The following is a 10090-nucleotide window of genomic DNA, read 5'->3' as shown; positions in this document are numbered from 1 at the left end:
TGCAAATATCTTTAAGTTAGTAAATGGTTATCAAAGGTACCAGGATATTAATTTAATACGCCAGACGCGCGTTTTGTCTACATAAGACTCGTCAGTAACGCTCAGATCAAAAGAGTAATTCAGCTTAACAAATACAAATACGAAGAGCAATGAGGAACCAAAATTCCAAAAAGTTGTGCCAAATACGGCTAAGGTAATTTATTCCTGGGATAAGAAAATCCTTACTTTTTCGAAAAAAACTAAAACTTTGTTACAGTAAATTTATATATAAAAAAAATATCATATAATGATATATTTATGTCAACACCGACGTGCTGACTACTGGGCAGGTGATACCCATCATCGACCCAGTAGTGTAAATAGTAATGTCAAAGGAAGCTATTAAACCAAGAGTTCCAAATGGTGAAGTTGAAATCATCCCTTCGTAAATTTTACGGGCGCCATCATGAGTTGGTTGATCGCTATGAAATAACCGTTTCTTAAATGATATCGCATATGTTTCTTACGTCGTAACTTCAATCCCCTTCCCTTTCATGAATGTGACCTACCGAATAAGACTTTTTATCGGATTTGTTAAAATATGAGCAACACGACAGGTGCCACGTATAGAGCACCTGAGATCACCCCTAGTTTTTTGTTGGTTATGTGTTACTCATTCTTCAGTTTTCTATGTTGTGTCATGTGTACTATTGTTTGTCTGGTTTTTTTTCTCCATTTTTAGTCATGGCGTTTTCAGTTTATTTTCGATTGATGAGTTTGACTGGTATCTTTCGTCTCTCTGTTATCAAAGGAACCAGGATTATAATTAAATACGCCAGACGCAGCTAATTTGAAAGGTATTATCCTAGTCAATAAAGAAACCAGATAACTATATGAAAAGATATACAAGATACCAGACTTATATTTGGATACGCCAGACGCGCGTTTCGTCTACATAAGACTAGTAAGTGACGCTCAGATCAAAATAGTTAGAAAGCCAATCAAGTATACAAAGTTGGAGAGCATTTCGGACCTAAAATTCCAAAAAAATTGTGCCAAATACGGCTAAGGTGATATATGCCTAAGATAAGAAAATCCTTAGTATTTCGAATATTTCATACTTTTGCAAACAGTAAATTTATACAAATGACCATGTAATTGATATTTATTGCAACACCGAAGTGCTGACTACTAGGCTGGAGATACCCTCGGGGACAAATCATCCACTATAACATCGAAAATCATTGCATTTCACTCTAGTCTCCAGTTAAACAACAGTATCAATCAAAATAAATTACTCAACCTGGTAAGAAAAATATATTCTTTTTTTGTGATGAAACGTCATCTACTTAGTAAAATACTAATGGACTTAGTCGTGGATTATGCCTTCCCATGGGCTAAGAAAAGAAGACGTAGATATTATTTCTGACTGACAAATGGCACTGTAGTCATTACATCAAATCATAAAGAGAAAAACGTAAATGATATATGGTCACTTATTTAACAGCTATCTGTAAAGACCCAAGTGTCTTTCCTATCTCCATGCCAAATGTATTGTCTTCCACGTAAACAAAACATAAAACCTTGTCATTTGTTTAGAAATCACATTCTATGAAGTGCCTCAGAAGGGAATAGATATTTGCAAATCACATGTTCTCTATAGAACTAGAAGATTAATTCAGAGTAAGAACTTTTTTGGATTTTACATGTTAAAATGCCATGTAAGGTAGATAAAGGGTCTTCCGCCATCTTTTATAGTTAAATGGCATACTTTTAAATATATCTTTGAAAATAGCATGATACTAACTAGCAAAGTGTAAAAAATGTCCACCGTTTTTATTTTTAGAATTGTCTATCCTAAAACAAGCATAATAAAAAAAACTTTCACACATCATAATATTCTTGAATACTTTACTTTAAAGTTACAACGAGTTATGGTATGCATGTTGTTTTCCTAAATCAACTAATTCATTAAATATATAGGCTTATATCTTACTACGTAAGACTCATCGGTGGCCACAAATGAATTAAACGAAATGAAAGGCCAAATTATTAACGAAGTTAACCGGAATTCAAATTCAAGAAAGTTGTGAAAAATCAGTGTAGTTTCATCGCCGAAAACCATATAGTGTTTGCCTAAATCTAAATAATTTCAATTTAATTCATTAGACTAAGGAAACTTTCTGACTTTAGGAGGTCAATAATTTCTCTATATCTTCACATTCTCAAATGTATTTGGGAAAAATATTATATACCTTAATTGTTTGGTATTTAATAATTTCATTGTTATCAATTTTGGAATCAGGAAGTTCTATCAAGTATATCGATCTTTGGTGTTTTTTTCTGGTACATTTAAGTCGATGCAAATCTTGCAGACACGTATGTAAAAGATACCACATATCTGTTTCTTTAAAAGGTTTCATTATCATATACTTTAATGTGAAATTTATATTTAGCTTTTACCGCGTACAATGAACTTCAGAAGATAAATACAGAGTAAGAACTATTATTAATTCTACATTGAGACGAGTGGGTTACTTTTTATATGTAAACTGTGATTCATTTCGAATGTTTGGAAACATATATATGCAGACTTAAAAACCATAATTTTCGGTTTTACAGATTCAAATTTGTTCCATATAACATTAACACACATTATCATGTCTACAGTCACACAATACATTGTCAGTTTAATAATGTCATTGGCATTTATTTTGACTGTTGGCTTATATTTAAAAATAAAAATCAATCACTTTCAAATCTATGGTTAAATAAGCTGTTTTTTGCTTTGTTAGATAAAGGCAACAGTAGTATACCGCTGTTCGAAATTCATAAATCGATTAAGAAAAATAAAAAATCCGTGTTACAAACTAAAACTGAGGGAAACGCATCAAATATAAGGAGATAACTACGACACAACAGAAACACAACATTAAAATGTAACACACACAGAAACGAACTATAATAAAATTTCATTACGCCAGAAGTGCGTTTCGTCTACACAGACTAACCAGTGACGCTCAGATAAAAAAAAGTTCGAAAGCAAACACAAGTACAAAGTTGAACAGCACTGAAGACCAAAAGTTCCAAAGAGTTGTGACCAATGCGGCTAAGATTTTCTTCTGTGTTCTGCTTTAGTACAAATATGCGTTAATTCAGCATATTGTAAAAAGGTCTGAAATACATAAACCGGATACCCATATCTTTCATAGTATCCAATTTCACAACGGCTGTTTTTTATCAATTTATCTATATTTATACATATTTGAAAAATAGATATCGCACCAAATCTTAAGAAATAGATTCCCATTAAAACAAGTACAATTTGTCACTCAACTAATGGGGTATTTAGATTGCAAATTTCATTTCAATCTTATATATGCCATAGTCAGAGTATTAGAGTTGTTGTAATTATACTGAAAGCTGATGATGTTCGAGAAGCTTACATAGTTCTAGATATGAGACATAAATGGGGGAATCATCAATCGTAAGCTGTTGTAAGAGGTATTTGACCTGACTTCATGTATCACCTTTGTATGTTAACACCTGTTTATTTTTTGATGCTCCAAAACACATTCGTGTCCACAAAAGTTAATCTCTAAGATTTTTTTATTTTTTTTTGTGATGACACCTCCACTTGTAAGTACAATACTAATGGACTTAGTTGAGGATTATACCACCCCATGGGCTAAACGTGAAGAAGAGGAGACGTAGATATTCTTTTTTATGACATATAGCACTGTAGTCATAAAACCAAATCACAAAGAGAAAAAACTAATTGATATATGGTCCCTTATTTTACATCTATCTGTAGAGACCAAAATGTTGCTTAATGCCTTTCCTATCCCCTTGACAAATGTATTGTCGTCCACGTAAACAAAACTTAAAACCTTGTCATTTGTTTAGAAATCACATTGTACGCAGTGCCTCATAAGGGAATAGATATTTGCAAATCACTTGTACTCTCTTTAGAATAACTAAAAAGATTATTTTTTTTGTATTTTACATATTAAAATACTATGTAAGGTAGATTAATGGTCTTCCGCCATCTTTTGTAGTTCAATTGCATACTTTTAAATATATCTTCAAAATAGCATGATATCAATTATATTGTGACAAAATGTGACAAAATGTCGCCGGTTTTTATTTTGACGGTTGACTTATATTTTTGTATTTTAAAATAAAACCCAGTCACTTCAAAATCTAGAGTAAAATTAGTTGTTTTTTCTCTGTTCTACCACTGTTCAAAATTCATAAATCGATTGAAAAAAATAACAAATCCGGGTAATAAACTAAAACTGAGGGGACATTTTAAGAATGAAATGGTGAGTTGAACCTGGTTTTGTGGCAAATCCTCCCGCGTTGATGGCAATGATAAATATAACATTAAAATGACAACATTACATGACAGGACTTCAATATATACAAATAAATGGTAGAAAATATAGAACAGAGAAACACACGAATAATAGCTAAGAAAGTATCAGGTTTTACAGAAGATATTGGATATGTTCCTTAAGTCGTAACTATAATCTCCCTCCCCTTCATGAATGTGACCTACGAAATTATACTATTTACGTGTATGTATGTGTTATGACATAAACAACACGACGGGTGTCACATGTGGAGAAGGATCTGCTTACCCTTCCGTATCACCTGACATCAATCCTAGTTTTTGGAAGGGTTCGTGTTGCTTATTCTTTAGTTTTCTATGTTGTGTCATGTGTACTATTGTTTGTCGGTCTGTCTTTTTTTTAATTTTTAGCCATGGCGTTGTCAATTTGTTTTCGATTGTGAGTTTGACTGTCCCTCTGGTATATTTCGTCCCTCTTTTAAAATTTTAATACGCCAGACGTGCATTTCGTCCACACAATACTAACCAGTGACCCTCAGATGAAAAAAGTTCGAAAGCCAAAACAAGTACAAAGATCAAGAGCAATGAAGACCAAAAGTTCCAAAAAATTGTGACCAATACGGCTAAGATTTTTGTCTGGGTTCTGCAGATATGCGTTAATTCATCATATTGAAAAAAGGTCTGAAAAATACATAAACCGGATATCAACATCTTACATAGTATTCAATTTCACAACGACCGTTTTCGTCAATATATCTGTATTTATACAAATCTGAAAAATGAATATCGCACCAAAATTTAGGAAATAAATTCCCATCAACACAAATACTATTTGTCAGTCAACTAATGGGGTATTTAGATTGCAAATTTCATTTCAATCATAAATCTGCCATAGTCAGAGTATTAGAATAGTAATTACACTGACAGCAGATGATGTTCAAATAGGTTACACAGTACTAGATATGAAATATAGATGGGAAAGTCATCAATCGCCACTTGTTCTCGAAATCCAAGTTCAAGTTTTTGACTTGAGTTGATGTATTCCCTAGAAAAACTTGTTTGAATTATGTGTTGCTGCTCCAAAACACATTTGTGTTCACAAAAGTTGATCTCGAGCAAATATGCCATTTGCACTGATTCAACAGTAAAGGTTGATACACTTGGATAATACATTTGGCTTTAAACGTATCAAACGTTCAAACGTATAAACCGAAAAAGATTCATTGGATGCGTACACTCAATAAGGTGAAATAATTTTGTTTTAATTGAAAGAAAGAAAGCTAAAACCAAAATCACGAATAGGTTAAAATCATTTCATGCAAAATTATCCAAAAAAAAGTTTGTTTATCGATGTTCCTTAAAACACTTCCATGTTGCCGGTCATAAACAAATAGTTCAAACATTCTCAATCTTCTACAAACAAATAAGTCCCTTAACGTCGACAGGATTACAAATTTCTCCTGGTATCAAAACCTTTAGTGATTACATCTTCTTCCCAATAGAGGTATGTTTTAACAAGTCTAATATCACACGTCAGTGTATGCATGCATTGTAATAGACGCGTAATCCGTCGACGCAACAAGTTTTTGTCCTTCTGGAGGTCAAACGATTTACGCAAAGTTTGGAATATAAATGGTAGATAAATTACTTTTGTAATTTATTCATGACTGAATGCAAATGTTGCTCGTGATTTGAAAAACTTGGACACTTTAACTACAATAGTTTGTATAACGTTGCAGGATAATATTTTTGTTGCATAAATCTCTGTAAGCATCTGGCTGGGATTTAGCTATCCTACTCAAGGAATGAAGGACATATGTAAGAACATCATCGCATTTTACTCTAGTCTCCAGTTGAACAATAGCGTCAATCAAAATAAATTACTTAACCTTGTAAGAAAGATCTTTTCTCTTTTGTAGTGAAACGTCCTGTACTTAGGTAAGTTCTAATGGACTCAAGTGAAGATTATGCCACCCAATGGACAAAACATGAACAAAAGAAGACGTTTATATTCTTTCTGAATGACAAATGGCACTGTAGTTGTTAAATCAAATCAGAAACAGAAAAAAAATGAATTGATATATGTTCACTCATTTACGAACTATCTTCTGATACCCAAATGTCGCCTAATGCCTTTCCTATCTCCTTGACAAGTGTATAATTGCCCACGCAGACAAAACCTAAAACCTTGTCATTTGTTTAGCAATCACATTGTATGAAGTGTCTTATAAGAGAACAAATATTGATAAATCACATGGAAACTTATTAGAAACTCTCATTAGAATTACAAAAGAGAAATTATTTAAAAAAAATAAAATAGACCTTTCACACATCATAAAATTTTGAGATACTTTACTGTAAGTTCCAACGACTTTTGGTATTCATGCTGTTTCCTTAGATAAGCAAATTCATCAAATAATCAGGCTTATAATGTACTACATTTTAAATATGTTGTGTGTCTACATTAGACTTACCAGTGGCCACAAATGTATCAAAGGGGCTCAAGCTGTCTGATTTGTGTTTACCGACTTCACACAAATCCTCATATTTGATTTATAACAATATAAAACATTTATCCAAATTAAAACAAAGTCTTAAAAAACAATGCTCGGAGCATGGGCTCAGGAATATATAACTTCGTGCCGTGCGTATTTTGGTCTAGACGTCGTCTACTTAACTATCGAGTTAACCTCCGAAAATCGCCAATGATAGTATAAACGATATATATAAACATAAATATAGATATAAAATAGAAAGTGGACTCATGCAATTGGATTTTCTAGTTCTGTTTTATTTCTTATTATAGATTTAAAAGATATGTTAATCATCGTTTTACTTGTATAAGAATGATATTTTATGGATAAAGTCAGCCTATCAAATGATTAACTTTTGTTTCACTTTCAATGCTGACATTCTTTTCCTTTACATAACTCAACGCGCACAATGCATGCGTTATCAATCTATAGCTAAGGAATTAAATTGAAGTTCACATGAAAACTGATCAACAAGGTCGAATTATACACTTGCAAGTGAATAAGGCATCATCAATGTTTCTTGGCTTATTTTGACAATTTTAATCCAATTCATCAGACTACTTAAACGTTTAGATTTAATGATATCAAAATTTTCTCAATATGTCCATATTCTCAATATTGCGTGGCTTTATTGTTTGGTTGTTAATAACTTATTTCGTTGTTCTCAATTTATGACACAGGAAGTTCAATCCAGGATAAAAAAAAAATCTGGTACATTTAGGTTGATACAAATCTCGTAAACAATTGCGTCAAAGATACCACATATCTGTCCCTTTTAAAGGTTTCATTATCGAATACATTTATATGGAATTCATAATTAGCTTTTAATGCGTACAATGAACTTTAGAAGATTAGTTCAGAGTAAGAAATATAATTTTAAAATCCAAATTTAGGCAACGAGTGGTTTATGCTTAATAGCTTAACAATGATTCATTTTTATATATGTAAACGTATGTAAGCAGACTTGAAAACGTATGCTATAATAATACGTCCGGTCTGTAATTCGATTTTGTCGTTTGTTGTCGGATATCATTTTTGTTTTCGTTTATTGATTTTCATTTTGCGGTTATTAATGTCGTTTAAATTGTTTAATATTGTCATTTTTGGGCTTTTTAGCTTATTGTGGTTGGTTTGTTTTACTGTCACACAACCATACCACAACTTTTTTTTATAGTCGGTACCTTACCCTAATTTATATGCAAGATTGTTATATTCAAATTATTGCAAAAAGTAATCTTTAATTTGAATTCGTATAATTTTTAGGTTTATTGTTTTTTACGTACAAGTTAAGATTTCTTCTTACGCATTTTTCCTCAACAATCTATTGATCTATATATATATATATATTTATATAGGCTTAAAAATATACCAGCGGGTATTTTCGTTTCAAACTACTTTTAGGCCTAATACATTTGTTCTCTCTGTTTATGTAACAAATATTATCTCAGGACGGTGTGGGTTTAATTTTCCTGTATTTGTTACTTATTTTTTTTTTTTATCTAGATTGGATGATCATTATGTTATAGTGTTCAGAGAAAACTAAAGTGACGACTAGTTATACTGAACCAAATTATTTACAATTTTCTATAAATCAAACAATTATTTCGAATGGGTTTTGGTCGCATAATTAAATGTTGGCCTTTTTATAGTCTGGAAAATACGTGAGGTTGAAGTAAAACATATCTCCAAGCTAGACATAAAATCTTTTATCAACGTTTGTATGCACATTTTGTTAAGTACTTCATAGTAATTGAATTTCGGTTACTCATATAAATTTACACAAATACAAACTAGAAAAGTGCTGTGCGGGCATTTCAACGAACGGAATGAAGTAACTTATTTCTTCTTAATTGCCAATTATATTTATTTTTCCTATGGCAAAACCAATGAAACCGAATTGATGTCAACCAAATACAGACCTTGTTATATTCATTGATTACGATCATTCTGTGCTTACACATTTATTATGTTTCAAATTAGTGTTCTTTCGTTATATTTTGATGTACTTTTGAATTGATATGTAATACCTGTTTGTCCATTCGTTGTGCCTGTGAAGTGTCACCTATCTATTCTTTTTTCAACTGTTCCTGGTAATACTTTAGAAATCTTTTTCCATTCAAAACAGTATATGTGTAGCGTAAGATACTGGAGCAAAACGTTATTGACATTTCTTTTTTATAATTAAAATTCTTTTTTTAGTCTTGTATGATTGATGTTTCCTTGACCGCCCCACATCTCCATGTATGTAAAATAATTACATTATGAACTCATTTATCAACTTGTTTACAGGGTTTGAAACTGCAAATAATTCATTCATTGAGACAGACTTCAAGACGAATGAAAATACGCTTAATTTACCCTTTAACTCACACTCCACTTCTCTTATGATGTCCCTGAATAATTCAAAGTTTGGTGATTGTGTTGATCGCATCCATAGCTTTGCATTAAAACAAATGATACTAAAGAAAAAGTTAGGTTCGTTACATCTAGAAATTGACATTGTGGGTCCGTTGTGTGGAAAGATCGTTCTCATAACATCCCGAAAGAATCGATCTCAGTTCTTTAATGACCCCATGATATAATGACCACAAATATTCATTTTAGTTTTATGTTCTTTGTGTACTTCCATGTTTAATAAAAATTGAGAATGGAAATGGGGAATTTGTAAAAGAAACAACAACCCTACTAAAGAGCTGATACTAGCTGAAGGTCATGATGAGGGAAACCCGGAAACACATTAAATATAAGAGAACTACGATACAACAGAAACACAACACTAAAATGTAACACACAAAGAAACGAACTATAATATAACAATGGCCATTTTCCTGACTTAGTACAGGACATTTTAAGAAAAAAATGGTGGGCTGAACCTGGTTTTGTGTCTAGCCAAACCTCCCGCTTTTATGACAATGTTAAATACCACACTAAAATGACATCATAACATGACAGGACTACAATACAAATAAATATACCTGACTTGATACAGCCATAGTATAATATATTTTATATAAGTATTGAAGCACTGACGAAATGACTCGATAAGGCACAATTGTTATCAAAGGTCCTAGGCTTTTAATTTGATACGCCAGACACGCCTTTCGTCTACAGAACTCTTCCGACTCATCCTTGAGTGATGCTTAGATTAAAACAGTTAGAAAGCCAAACAAGTATAAAACTGAAGAGTATTGAGGACCCAAAATTACAAAAAGTTGTGCCAAAT

The sequence above is a fragment of the Mytilus trossulus genome, chromosome 4 (genome assembly GCF_036588685.1).
Source record: "Mytilus trossulus isolate FHL-02 chromosome 4, PNRI_Mtr1.1.1.hap1, whole genome shotgun sequence".
Classification (NCBI taxonomy): Eukaryota; Metazoa; Mollusca; class Bivalvia; order Mytilida; family Mytilidae; genus Mytilus; species Mytilus trossulus.
The sequence above is the reverse complement of the archived record's forward strand: the minus strand, read 5'-3'. Positions refer to the sequence as shown.